Here is a 14001-nt window from a genome sequence, read left to right on the forward strand (position 1 = left end):
TACACTTTTGACATATGAGTTTGGATGGAAAATCTTATTTTAAGCCTGAGAAAGAAAGACATCAAATTCTCACTGTTGCTTTATTAAACTGACAGCAGAATAGGGACTGCTGTCTATGGAAAACTATATAATTCCTACAAATGCTGTTATAAAAATCCTGTTGCTGCTGATGGGTTGACAGGGAAACACAGTAGGAGATTTGATTTATCTTTGTTTACTTAGTGAATTATATAAGTCTACTAGTCCTGGGAAAATTCAGGTATAAAAATGTATGTGTTCTTATGGGAGTGATTACTAGAGTACAATTTATAACCCTCGTATTTAAATGCATACATTCTATGTAACCCATTTACACGGATACACAAAACTTATGTCAAAACTAGAAGGCAAATATATGTGTTGGTGACTCCAATTCCAAAAATTCAAAAATAAGAGAATATGTATTTACAATAATATACGGAGAGAGAAAGATAAAACTTGCAATTGATGTAAAGATTATCCTTATTTTTTATTTTAGTATTAAATTATGTTCAGGATGAAAATGAATGCTAAATAAAGATACATTTTTAAATTTGACATGGACATTGCCCAATGGTGAAGCCCAGACATAAACATATTCTTCGTAGTTAAGTTTCAGTAGAAAAACAATGAGAAGTCTAGAGAAAAATGTAAATGTCTGTGATAAGTAAAAAGCTCTGTTAATATATAGAAATAAGTCTCCTTGGTAAGAAAAGTTATGTGCACTTCAAATTGTTTCTTGTATGTTAGGGGTATTGGTGCAATATCTACTTTATATTTGCTAAGCATTTTACAAGGTGAAACAGGGAAAATAGTCCTTTCAGTGAAAAATATTCATGTATCTAATCCCAATGAATATTCACAGAAACATCACAATCATTATTAGATGGGGATAATCTTCAAGTCTTTGAATGACCTAAAATGGAGCTTAACGTCCTGCATTAAAATACTGACAGACATCAACTACTAAAGGAAAAGAAAAGGTCTCTGGTCATATATTCCATGCCCCCATGGCTTTGGAATGACTGGTTTCCCTATTATATACACAAATAGGGAGAAACCTGTCCACCGGCCAGGGACATCTCAAACTAGTCAACTATCAGCTATCTTCAGGATAGTTGATAAATGTTTAATCCCTAGGGTTTCTGTTCCTCAAAGATTTTAGGATTGAATGGAAAAGCATTGTCATGAATAATGGCTGCAAAGCCTTTTATATCTGGAGAAATGATGCAGATAGCCAGGTTGGGCGCTTAGCTATGGACATCAGTACTAGAGATGATCGAATACTTCGATTATTCAGATTCGCAAAGATTTTCTGAATACCTCGCCGCTATTCAACTATTCGATGTGCAATATAAGTCACACATATCTGTGTGACTGGTGCCCTATGTTAAAACCTATTAGTGTGCAAGTTTAATACCAGCAGCCACCCCCTCCATGGCTTGGTAGGTTGAGAGTGGCTGTCTCATCGGTATTCTGCACCTGTGTTACCCATACCTTTTATCATGGGGGGCCGACTGATTCCTGCTAGTGCATTTGCCATTTTTGACCTGAGTTGGCTGGTGGCTTTTTTGTGTTGAGTTTTTTTGATTTTTCTTCTTTGAAATTATGTCCTTTTCGGTGAATCAATGTAAGTCTATGGGAAGCCCGAATAGTTCCGAATAGTTGTTATTTGGGTTTCCCATAGACTTACATTGCGCATTGAATATTTGCAAATAGTCGAATAGCGGCGAGGTATTCGGAAAATATTTGCAAAGCCGAATAATTGAAGTATTCAATCATCCCTATCAGTACCATTCACATCTAAGTAGTCATGTCCATTCAATCCCAAATTCAACTAGAGAGAAACCAAAAGGATACATAGGCACTCTGTAAGCGCCAAAACACATACAAACATAGAATATATGAAATTTAAATTACATTAATGATATAAAGAATATACTTAGAAAAATGAAGAATCTTTGTGCAAAAATTAGCCAATTCTTGTGTGCCCATCGACCCCAGCAAGGTGACCTTCCTTTGATGGGACCCTATCCTAATGTCATGCCTCTCCTGGACTAAAAGTCTACAAATATATGGGCAGATAATATCTGGCACTAATTAAAAGCACCCTGGGGTAGATGGGCCAGAATAGGAGGTAGTATACAACTTCAATATATACTGCAAAAACAAATAAATTAATCTCCAAATAAAACAAAGCAAGTCTGAACAGGTGCAAGCTGCTATAACTACACAAAACACAAACAAAATGATACAGTAGCACTTTATAAGAGCCAAAACATATGCAAACATAGAATACATGAAATTGTAACTGCATTAATACTAAAATTAAAACTAGAAGATTACATACACTATCTAAAAAGACACATCTGCATGTTTTTCTCACTATCTGACATGAAATCAGAATGAAGCTTTCTCCTTTTAGGTGGATTAGGAACCAAAATTAGTAATATTTGTCAAATGCCAGAATAATGAGGGAATGTTTTAAAGCATTTGTATTATTTTCTGTAAAATCAAAAGTTTACGTACACTAAGAACACTATGCCTTTAAACAATATGGTACAACCTATATGATGATGTCATTTCTTTGGAAATTTCTAGTTTCTTGGCAACACTAGAGACACACCTGTGGATGTATTTTAATGCACACTTGAAACACACTCTTTTTGTGTAGCATCATGGGAAAGGCAAAAGAAATCAGCCAAGATTTCAGGAAGACAATTGTGGACTTGCACAAGTCTGGTTCATCTTTGGGTGCAATTTCCAGATACCTGAAGGTGTCTCATTCATCTGTACAAACAATTACTGTATGCATATACAAACAAGATGGAATATTCAGCCATTATACTGCTCAGGTAGTAAACGAGTTCTGTGTCCAGAAATGAATATGCTTTGGTCAGAGATGTGCATATCAACCCAAGAACAAAAGCAAAAGACCTTGTGAAGAAGCTACCGAAAGCTGGTGAGATTGTGTCATTATTCACATTGAAACAAGTATTGTATCAATATGGGTTTAAAGGCCACTCTGCCAGGAAGAAGCCGTTTCTCTAAAAGAAACATAAAAAAAACAGATTAAAGTTTACAAATGTACACAGGAGCAAAAAACGTAATTTTTGGAGACATGTTGTGTGGTCTGACAAAACTAAATTGAACTGTTTGGCCATATTGACCATCATTACGTTCGGAGGAAAAAGCGAGAAGCTTTGAAGTCTAAGAACACCATCCCAACTGTGAAACTTGGGGGTGGCAGCATCATGTTGTGGGTTTGTTTTGCTTCAGTAGGGACTGGTGCACTTCCCAAAATAGATGGCATCATGAGGAAAGAAGATTATTTGGCAATACTAAAGCAACACCTCAAGACATCAGCCAGGAACTTAAAGCTTGGGCGGAAATGGGTCTTCCAAATGGACAATTACCCAAAGCATACTGAAAAATGGGTTATAAAGTGGCTTAGGGATAGCAAAGTCAATGTTTTGGAGTAGCCATCACAAAGACCTGATCTCAATCCTATTAAAAATGTATGGGCAAAGCTGAAAAGGCCGGTGCGAGCAAGGCGACTTACAAACATGGGTCAATTACACCAGGACTGTCAGGAGGAATGGGCCCAAATTCCTACCAACCACTGTGAGAAGCTTGTGGAAGGAGATCCAAAACGTTTCAACCAAGCCATACAGTTTAAGGGCAATGGTACCAAATACTGATGAAATGGAGGGACACTTTTGACATTGCAGAAAGTGATAAAAATGCCTTAAAACCCTCTCTCTCTCTCTCTCTCTCTCTCTCTCTCTCTCTCTCATTATTGTGGCATTTGGCAAATATAATTGTGTCATTAAAGTGGACATTCTCCTTTTTGTGCAAAAGACTTATTTGTGTGCCGGAGTTTATTTCCACAATTATTATTAACATTTTCTCCTGAGCACCAACAATACGGCAGTTGAGCTACCTTATTCTTCTCTATTTGGCAAATGTAAATAATTTTGGTTCCTAATTGACCTAAAATGATAGGAAAGGTTTATTCTGATTTCATGCCAGATAGTGAAAAAAACATGAATATATGTCTTTTTAGATAATGTATGTAATCTTTTGGTTTCAACTGTATATAGAATACTCTTAGAAAAAAGGTTCTTAGCTCAAATATTGGCTAATTCTTGAGTGCTCATCACTCATTCCAAAGTGACTGTTCTCTGATGGGACCCTATCCTAGTTTCATGCCTCTCCTGGACTAAAAGTCTACAAATATATGGGCAGAAAGAATCTGGCACTAATTAAATCCATCCTGTACATTCTGTGTTTGCATATGTCTTGGCACTTACAGAGTGCTGCTGTATCCGTTTGTTTGTGTTTTGTGTAGTTATAGCAGGTGGCACCAGTTCACACTTGCTATTTTTTATTTGGAGATACAGTTTTTTGCATCTGGAAAGACCAAGGGCTTGAGACTCATTATAGTAATTATATGAGTTGCAGTAGTTTGACTCTTAGCTATTTATCAACTATTCACATCAAGAAGACTCATCAGTGATAATTTGTCATTTATGGGAAAACTCCTGTAATGTTAATGGCTTAAAATTAGGATAGGTTATTAACATCAGATGACTTCTGGCATCCCACCCCACCAAGCAGCACATTGAAAAAGCCATCAAACTTTAGTTTTTGCTGCTTCTTACTTATTGTTTAGCAATCATAGCTTGGTACGTTTTGCAGCGATTACCCTGGGTACTACAGCCCCTCAATTGAACGGCATTGAGCTGCAATACTTGGCACAGTCATTGCCAAATTCCATAGCCCTGCTTGGTAAACAATGAAGAGGCCCCAGTTCTTGCAGGAACAACACAGCCCCTTAAATCAGCTGATCATGAGAAAGCTAGACAAAAGATCCTAATAAATCTCATATCCTAAATAATAGAATCTCAGAAACCCCTTTTATAACCCTATTCATCATCTTTTTTCTTTAAAATACATTATGCATGAGGCAAAACAATTATTTTGCCTTCTACTGGCATGATGTCTGAGTATACCATCATATCGGAAATGATAGTATAAGATAACATCATAATTTGTTTTAAACACAGTGAATGTTTCGACCCCGCTCAACCATAAGAAGCCGTTCTACTTACTTTTACAATGAATGCCTTTATTAACTAATTTGAATACAGTGAAGTTTGACATTCTTTTATTGAGCATTTATACAAGGATGACAAACTGATATATATGACGATATTTTATATTTTCTACAATGATAAAGTACCTGACTATTGGAATAATTCTTCTTAGAAGGAGTGAGTTATATTCGGGTGTTCACAGGGTCAGGTGCAGAAGAATAGCAATCTATCAGGAATTGTCAAACTGCACAGAAGAAATTCTCTTTAATGCGTAGGTGTGAATCTGCAAGCTATCAACTAATATTCACCTGTTTCCTCCATGTTCAACAATTAGCAGCTTTTTACAAAGCAATTTACAATTGCTGGAAAAAATCTTGGTAGGATATTTCTGTTTCAGAAACTTTCAGCAAGATTTATGACGTTTGCCTTATTGCTCATCATTGCTGCTTCTCACATTCTTCACCTAGGGAAAAGAAAACCTAGTCTCAATTCTCTGACTACACAATGTTCCGCAGAAATCCAGATATAAACGGCTTGAGTGGAGGCAGTAAACGTTGACGTGCAATGCGTATGGTTATGTAATCCAGGACCCCTGTGAGCACAACACTACAGGGAATGAGTTTTTGTGCCCATTTGCCAGAAGATAGTGCTTAATTTGAGCTATTGGTACAGATCCAGCCCTCTTCCTATTGCTTTTTCCCCTGCACCCTGCTCTCTCCTGGGTCTTCAGGTAGGAGTTACGGAGTAGTGAAGCAGAACAACAACACAGGACCTGAGTCCAGCCAGGAGTAAAGAATCCATAAATCATTCCAAGCCGATATGTGTATAAGAGGCAGACACTCCACTTAGAGTGAACAGTATCACTGTCAAGAAGCCAGGGACACAGAGAATGACAGCGATAAAAATAATTGGAAAAAAAGACATATGGAGTTATAACATAGATCCAAGATATAGTTTGTTTTGGGGAAGTTAGAAGGATAAACAACAAAGCTGCCAATTGTCCGCTGTGCCCATGATTACAAGAGCCAATCTCATACGTGTCACAATAAATTTCTATCCCTGAAATGAATCCAGATTTTAAATACAATCCAACTGCACGGTAGATACACTCTTGTTCTGGGCAGGTGACAGTTTTTGATGTAAAATGTGAGAATAAACAAAAAAAAGTGTACAGAATGCACAGAATCAGTGAAAATATCACTAACAATACAACACAATAACAACTAATTTACACTTTTAGAACCAGTCATGCGGACAAACAAATATTCCTGATCATAGTCATATTTCTTGGGAATGTCTAGGTCAGAGGTTTCAAACACATGGCCCCTCAGGCTGTTTCTTGCGACCTGCAGGCACGTACCCCTCTTGACAATCAAGGCCGGTGCACGGGCCGCAGCTGTCCGTGCTTTATTTCAGATCAACGTTTTATTGGCGCTGCGCAGAGTGAAGCGCTCCCTGCACTATTCTAATCAAAGCCAAGCAGCTGATGCATATGACATCACTTGCTTGCATCTGATTGGCCGGCAGTTGCTATTGGAATAGTGCAGAGAGAGCTTGACTCTGCGTGGTGGCAATACGTTCATCTGAATTTTAGATGAAACATTGACAGCGGCCTCGATCGCCAAGGAGGGCTTGTGTCTGCAGGGCATGAGAAGCAGGGAAGAGGATGCCGAGGGAACGGAGGACAGGAGAGAATAATGTGTGTAGAATGGCACAGTGGGGGACCAGGATGGGACATTGCCAGTTCGTGTGTGTGTGTATGTGTGTTTATGTGTGTGTGTAGAATGGCACAATAGGAGATCACGATGGGACATTGATAGTGTGTGTGTGTCTGTGTGTGTGTGTGTGTGTGTGTGTGTAAAATGGAATGTAAAATGGCATAACAGGGGACCAGGATGAGACATTGCCAGTGTGTGTGTTTGTGTGTGTGTATGTATGTGTGTGTGTGTGTGTGTGTGTGTGTGTGTGTGAGAGAGAGTGTGTGTGTGTGTGTGTAGAATGGCACAATAGGGGACCAGGATGGGACATTGTTAGTGTGTGTGTGTGTGTGTGTGTAGAATGGCACAATAAGGGACCACAATGGGTCATTTCCAGAGTGTGTGTGTGTGTGTGTGTGTGTGTGTGTATGTGTGTGTGTTTGTGTGTTTGTGTGTAGAATATCACAATAGGGGACCGGGAAGGGACATTGCTACAAAAAGAGGATCAGTAAAGGGGACATTACTACAAGAAGAGGACCTGCATGGGCACATTAGTAAAAGGGGACATTACTACAGGATAGGCACATTAGTAAAAGGGAACAAGGCTGGTCAAATTACTACATGATGGGGCACATTAGTAAAAGGGGATGAAGGGGCACATTACTACAGGATGGGGACAAGGATGGGGCACATGAATTAAAGGGAACAAGGCTGGGGCACAGTACTACAGGATGGGCACGTTACTACAGGATGGTAACAAGGATGGGGCACATTTGTAAAAGGGGACAAGGATGGACACATTACTAAAGAATGGGGACAAGGATGGGGCATATTACTACAGGATGGGCTCATTACTACAGGATGGGGACAAGGATGGGGCACATTATTACAGGATGGGCACATTACTACAGGATGGGGACAAGGATTGGACTCATTTGTAAAAGAGACAAGGATGGGCACACTACTACAGGATGGGTACAATACTACAGAATGGGGACCAGGATTGGAGCATTGCTTCAAGAAAGATGTTGACCATAATTACTATGTTGCTAATTGTAAAACTATATTACTTACAAGAAAGGGATAAAATGTAAACAAAAAAAAGCATGACCATTTTTTAACATCAAAAATGTTTTTTTTTCTATAGATATACACAAAAAATTGCATGTTTCTTATAATAAAAGAGCAAAAAATTGTTCAAAAACAGTGATCGAAAGGTGTAGAGAAAAAACTATGGTACCAATAAAAATGTCACTTTGTCATGCAATCAATGCGGCCCCCCAAATTATTTTGTTTTTCCATGTGTGGCCCATACACCCAGCTGAGTTTAAAACCCCTGGTTTAGGTAATCTGCTAAACCTCCTGTTTATAAACGGGATGAAGGTTGTGATTATGACACTAATGGATGTATTTTAGGGGGTTTGACTCTTTAACTCTAGGGAGTGATTCTAAAAATGCTAAATATACACTTTAAAGCCCAGAATTTTATAAAGATCTATAAAGATCGGTCACTAATGTTAACAGTACTGAATAAGATGTTGTAAACTGTGATAAAATGACATTTTATTCTCCACAGGTGGTATCAAACATCTCATCCTTAAGACGCCTTGTTTCTGTGCTCTCTGGAAACCACTCCATTTTGTGTCCCTTAATATGACTTTACACATGAGAAAAATCTTGGAATAAAAGGTCTTTTTGTCAACAGCTTTCTCCCAATTTCACCATTAAGCTCATGAATGCCTAGCACTGGTACCAGTCAACTATACATGTGTCCTGTATCTGGAGAGAATACCAGACATCTAGCGGTAGCTGGTGTCTAGACAAACAAATGGAATGTTTAATTTTCAAAATGTCTTCTTGACTTAGGGGAGAGTCAAGAGATCCTAAAGAAATTAAATGGGTGGCCAAACTTGAAATAATCAGCTGTTTCTTTTGACTTTAATATGTAAAGGGGGATTTTTATGCCTAAAGGCCCCGTCACACTAAGCAACATCGCTAGCAACATCGCTGGTAACGAACAACTTTTGTGACGTTGCTAGCGATGTTGCTGTGTGTGACATCCAGCAACAACCTGGCCCCTGCTGTGAGGTCGTTGGTTGTTGCTGAATGTCCTGGGCCATTTTTTAGTTGTTGCTGTCCTGCTGTGAAGCACAGATCGCTGTGTGTGACAGCGAGACAGCAACAACTAATGTGCAGTGAGCAGGGAGCCAGCTTCTGCAGAGGCTGGTAACCAATGTAAACATCGGGTAACCAAGAAGCCCTGTCCTTGGTTACCCGATATTTACCTTTGATACCAGCCTCCTCCGCTCTCCCTGTCAGTGCCGGCTCCTGCTCTGTGCACATGTAGCTGCAGGACACATCAGGTAATTAACCTGATGTGTGCTGTAACTAGAAGAGCAAGGAGCCAGCGCTAAGCATTGTGCGCTGCTCCCTGCTCTGTGCACATTTAGCTGCAGCACATATCGGGTTAATTAACCTGATGTGTGCTGTAACTAGGAGACTGGGGGCTGGTCACTGGTTGCTGGTGAGCTCACCAGCAACTCGTGTAGCCACGCTCCAGCGATCCCTGCCAGGTCAGGTTGCTGGTGGGATCGCTGGAGCGTCGCAGTGTGACATCTCACCAGCAACCTCCTAGCAACTTACCAGCGATCCCTATCGTTGTTGGGATCGCTGGTAAGTTGCTTAGTGTGACTGGACCTTAAGGCTAGGTTCACTATGGGGAGATAAGGTATGCACACCAGTGACTATGTAAGGGGAATACATGGAATAGCAGAAACTGCTGTGTGAATACTGACTTGAAAAATCCAATAGCTATATGCAAGAGTGAAAATGTGAAAAATGGAATCTGCATTACTGCCATGAACATATGAATCAAGAGAAATTTAGCTACTGAATTGATCAATGCAATAGAGCCCCAACACTACGCCAAAATATTTCTCTACGTTGGGGTCCCTAGCTTGTGTGTGTCCTCTCATGCAGTTAAAAAACTTACCGTGTATGGGAAGCTGAGACCCAGGCTATTTATGCGTATGATATGGATTGGCAATAGGTGTGGTTGGGGAGGGTTCACAAACGAAAAACTACTAACAATCAGGAATAACGTTTGGAACACCATTCTAAGTGTGAACTGGGTGCAAAAACCTAAAAAAACATCACTATGGGGAGATAAGGCTAGGTTCACACTTCCGTTGTTTTGCATCAGTCACATGCGTTGCTTGACGCATGTGACTGATGCGTTGTACAATGGATGACAAGAATAGAATTCATTGTCGGACTCCGTTGTAAAAGAGAGAGCGATCAGCTGATCGTTCACAATAGCCATAGAAAAATCCAGTTTTTCATTTTCTAGCAATGTTATGCTAACTCCATTAAAGCCTTTAGATGAAGAAAATTGGAGTAATTACACATATGTATAATGCAAAAACACTTTATTGATATAAAATAACACACAAAGATCACAAAATGTAGATTAAAAACCACATAAAACACGGAGTATTATAGCGTACGATGCACACAAAAAGAGAAAAGACACCATGGGTTAAACCTCTACTATGGCCTGGGTGTTATGCAATAAGATACGGTAATTTTCATATCATGAATCTTGGTATAAAAGGAAACAATCTATGATCAAATGAACATCCCACACTAGCAATGCCTTCAAATATGAAAAATTGTTTAGTTAGTATATGTTGGCATGCGTATGGGCTGTCAGGAAATGTACTGGATACTAGAGAAGTGCCATGTCCGTTCCATATATTCATACAGGAGAAGTTCACCTACAACACTGATATATGTCTGTTACTTGTTATAAATAAGCTCCAACTCTGGCAGGACTAATGCATTAAATAAGCACACTTAATTCTCAGTCATACTAAATAATTTTACATTGTGTGCATGTATTAGAAACCTACGTAAGCTGAGTTGAAACAAAGTGACATAAAGCAGCTACTTAGTTGACAATATAGCAGGCCAAGTAAAGAAACAAAAAATGTATCAGTTTACAAAGAGCCAAGTTAAATCAGTGTATGTGAGTCTACTTCTGGGCATTCAGACTCAATAGAACACGTGAACATAACCTATTGATCAATAGAGCGGTTCAGCACTTATTATCAAGCTAGGCTAGTATACCATACCCATGTTGGTATGTAACAGGTGTCTCCTCCTATGCCCTTTTTAATCTGCATTTTGTGATCTTTGTGTGTTATTTTGTATCAATAAAGTGTTTTTGCATTATACATATGTGTAATTACTCCAATTTTCATCGTTCACAATAGCCGGCCGGCTTTTGAGAGCGAACATATGATCTCCTGGCGGCGGTGGGTGATCAGCCGAACGCTCACAGCAGCCGGCCGCCGGGTGATCAGCCGATCGCTCACAGCAGCCGGCCGCCAGCTGATCAGCCGATCGTTCGGCCGCCGAGAATGTGTGGGGGGGCGGAGTGCGAGGTGGGTGGAGCTGAGTGGGACCATGGCGCTGAGGACGTCAGGTGTGTGTGTGTTTGCGGAGTGCGGGAGGGGGCGGAGCCGAGCGGGGAAGTGTTGAGCTCCCTGCACACGTAGCCAGGGTAAATATTGGGTAACTAAGCAAAGCATTTTACTTGGTTACCCGATATGTACCTTGGTTACCAGCGTACACCGCTTAGAGCTGACTCCTTGCACACGTAGCCAGGGTAAATATCGGGTAACTAAACAAAGTGCTTTGCTTAGTAACCCGATGTGTACCCTGGTTACGTGTGCAGGGAGCCAGAGAGAGCATGCGCAGCGAAATCCTATGGATTGCGCTGCTCAAAAAACGTTACAGGCTGCGTTCCTGCCGCCCAGCGGTCAGTCGTTCTACGACTGATCAGACGGGCGGAGGATGCAACGCAGCCTCATCAGTCACAATCCGCCACTCATACCGCCAATCGGATTCCGTTTTTTACCAGAGCCGCGGATTGTGACTGATACAAATTGACGGAAATGTGAACCTAGCCTTACAGATACTATAACAGGCAAACCTAGCTCATTGCACCAATTTATCCATTGACACTTTTCTTTCTAGATTCCCCCAAGATGATTACTTTTTGACAGAGGCATAACTAGGGGATATCCTAAATATTGGGAATAGGGGATTACCGCGCTGTTACCTAAAAAATCTCTATACAAAGACCAACATTGATATTACTGCAATATGGTGACCATATATCGGTAGATATCAATCCTGCAAAATGTGTAAGAGATTACAGATCAGGTACAGGCAGTGACTTACTTGACATTATTTCTGATGAAATAGTTCACTCACGTCCTGTATGTGTCAAGGCGCCATGACATCATTGCATCTCTCAGCTATGGACCTGCCGTTCTGTAGGCCTCAGGACTTAAGCAATCTACAGCCTACAGCGGCAGTGCAGGGAGATTGAGTCTCACTGCTTTGATCCAGTGTAACTGTATGGGCATGCTGCACACACTGATACAGTATGGGTGTGCCAATTTGAGCATGGGGCCTAGAGTAACTGCACCCTCTGCTCCCTATTAGCTATGACACTGCTTCATGATCTGTCTTGTGTATTTAACACTGTTGACTACTGGTTCACATTTTTGGCCTCGTGGACACTGCACTGAAAAGTTTTTATTCTTCTTTATTTAACAGGGTCTTCAATGTATTTTTCTTGGCACTCACATTCTTGGCATATCCCTCTATGTTAATGTCTTTTTAATCTACACAACTAAACTTGACATATTTTCATTTAAGCTACAATACAATTTTTGGGAATTTGTAAAATACTTAATTTTCTAGTCCTAATCTCTGGCGTTAGGGTAAAAAAAAATATATCAGTGACTTACTTATGGAGGTCTGGTGAAAACATTTCCTTGCATAATCTTGCAAAGCTCACCAATGTCATACAGTTCTATCGTGCATTCATGACTTTCTCACTGCCTTGATGCAATCTTAACTCCTTATATTTGGAGCATGTCAAAGTCCTAGCACTAATGTCGACAGAATAATTATAAAACACGACTCATTCCTATTTAAGAGAGCATCAAGGTCCTAATCCACTCTCTTGTAATTTCTCGTCTCAACTATTGAAGTATCTTCCGGTCGCAGTAAGCTAATTTATACCTCCCACCACTCTTCATCTGCTGCCCCTTTTTGCCAGTCAGTTAACTAATTTTTCAATTTTGCCAGAATTTGCAAATCATAAAAATGATAATTTACCTCCATACTGATGTACTTTCATAAATAGCCTTTCATGATCACATAGATCCAACCATGCGGAATTTATGTAGATGTATTTTCCTACCAGCAATCGTTATCATTCTCTGATAATTCCACTGGAATGGTGACATCTGTGATGGGGAATTACCTAGATAAATAATAATCAAGAGAGTTGCTTCTTAAATAAACACGGCAGGGAGACGAAGAGGAAGGTTTGAGAGCATCAGCTGTAAATATTCACCATTAAAAATTACTTTCTTAAAAAGTTGACCCATCCTAAGTTATTATAAAAGGTATGAATGCTAATAAATGGAATTATTTTCTATTAGTTAGTAGTTGTTTCTTACCAAATAGAAAAAACAGCTTCCGCAAGCTTTCATAAAATTTTTTTATTTGATTCCATAGAAAAATTAAAAACATAGACACAGGTCAGTCCCGGTTTGACCGGGACCAACCTGAGTCCATGTTTTCATTTTTCTATAGAATCAAAAAAAATGAAGATTTTATGAAAGTTTACGTAAGCTGGTTTTTCTATTTGGATACTGTGACCAAGATCCGGCCTGTTTCCATGCACTGTTTTTCCTTGGAACATCCCAGATGGTTGAATTGGTAAGCTGATGCATGTTTTAATCTTTCTGTGTTGTTTCTTACCCCCAGAACTCAGTATCTGACCTTCATAATTGTATCCCACTAGTACAGTTATTATTATTAATAATTATTTATAGAGCACCATTAATTCCATGGTGCTGTACATGAGAAGGGGGTTACATATAGAATACATATACAAGTTACAATAGACAGACTAGTACATAGGGAAGAGAACTCTGCCCTTGCGGGCTTACATTCTATAGGATTTCAGGGAGGAGACAGTAGGTAGGGTGTAGGTTACGCAGCAGCTTTGCACGGTGGTGAGGCGGCAGCTCCGCATGGTGGTGAGGCGGCAGCTCTGCATGGTGGTGGTGCGGCTGCTCCGCATGGTGGTGAGACGGCAG

The sequence above is a fragment of the Anomaloglossus baeobatrachus genome, chromosome 2, assembly GCF_048569485.1.
Source record: "Anomaloglossus baeobatrachus isolate aAnoBae1 chromosome 2, aAnoBae1.hap1, whole genome shotgun sequence".
NCBI classification, from domain to species: Eukaryota; Metazoa; Chordata; class Amphibia; order Anura; family Aromobatidae; genus Anomaloglossus; species Anomaloglossus baeobatrachus.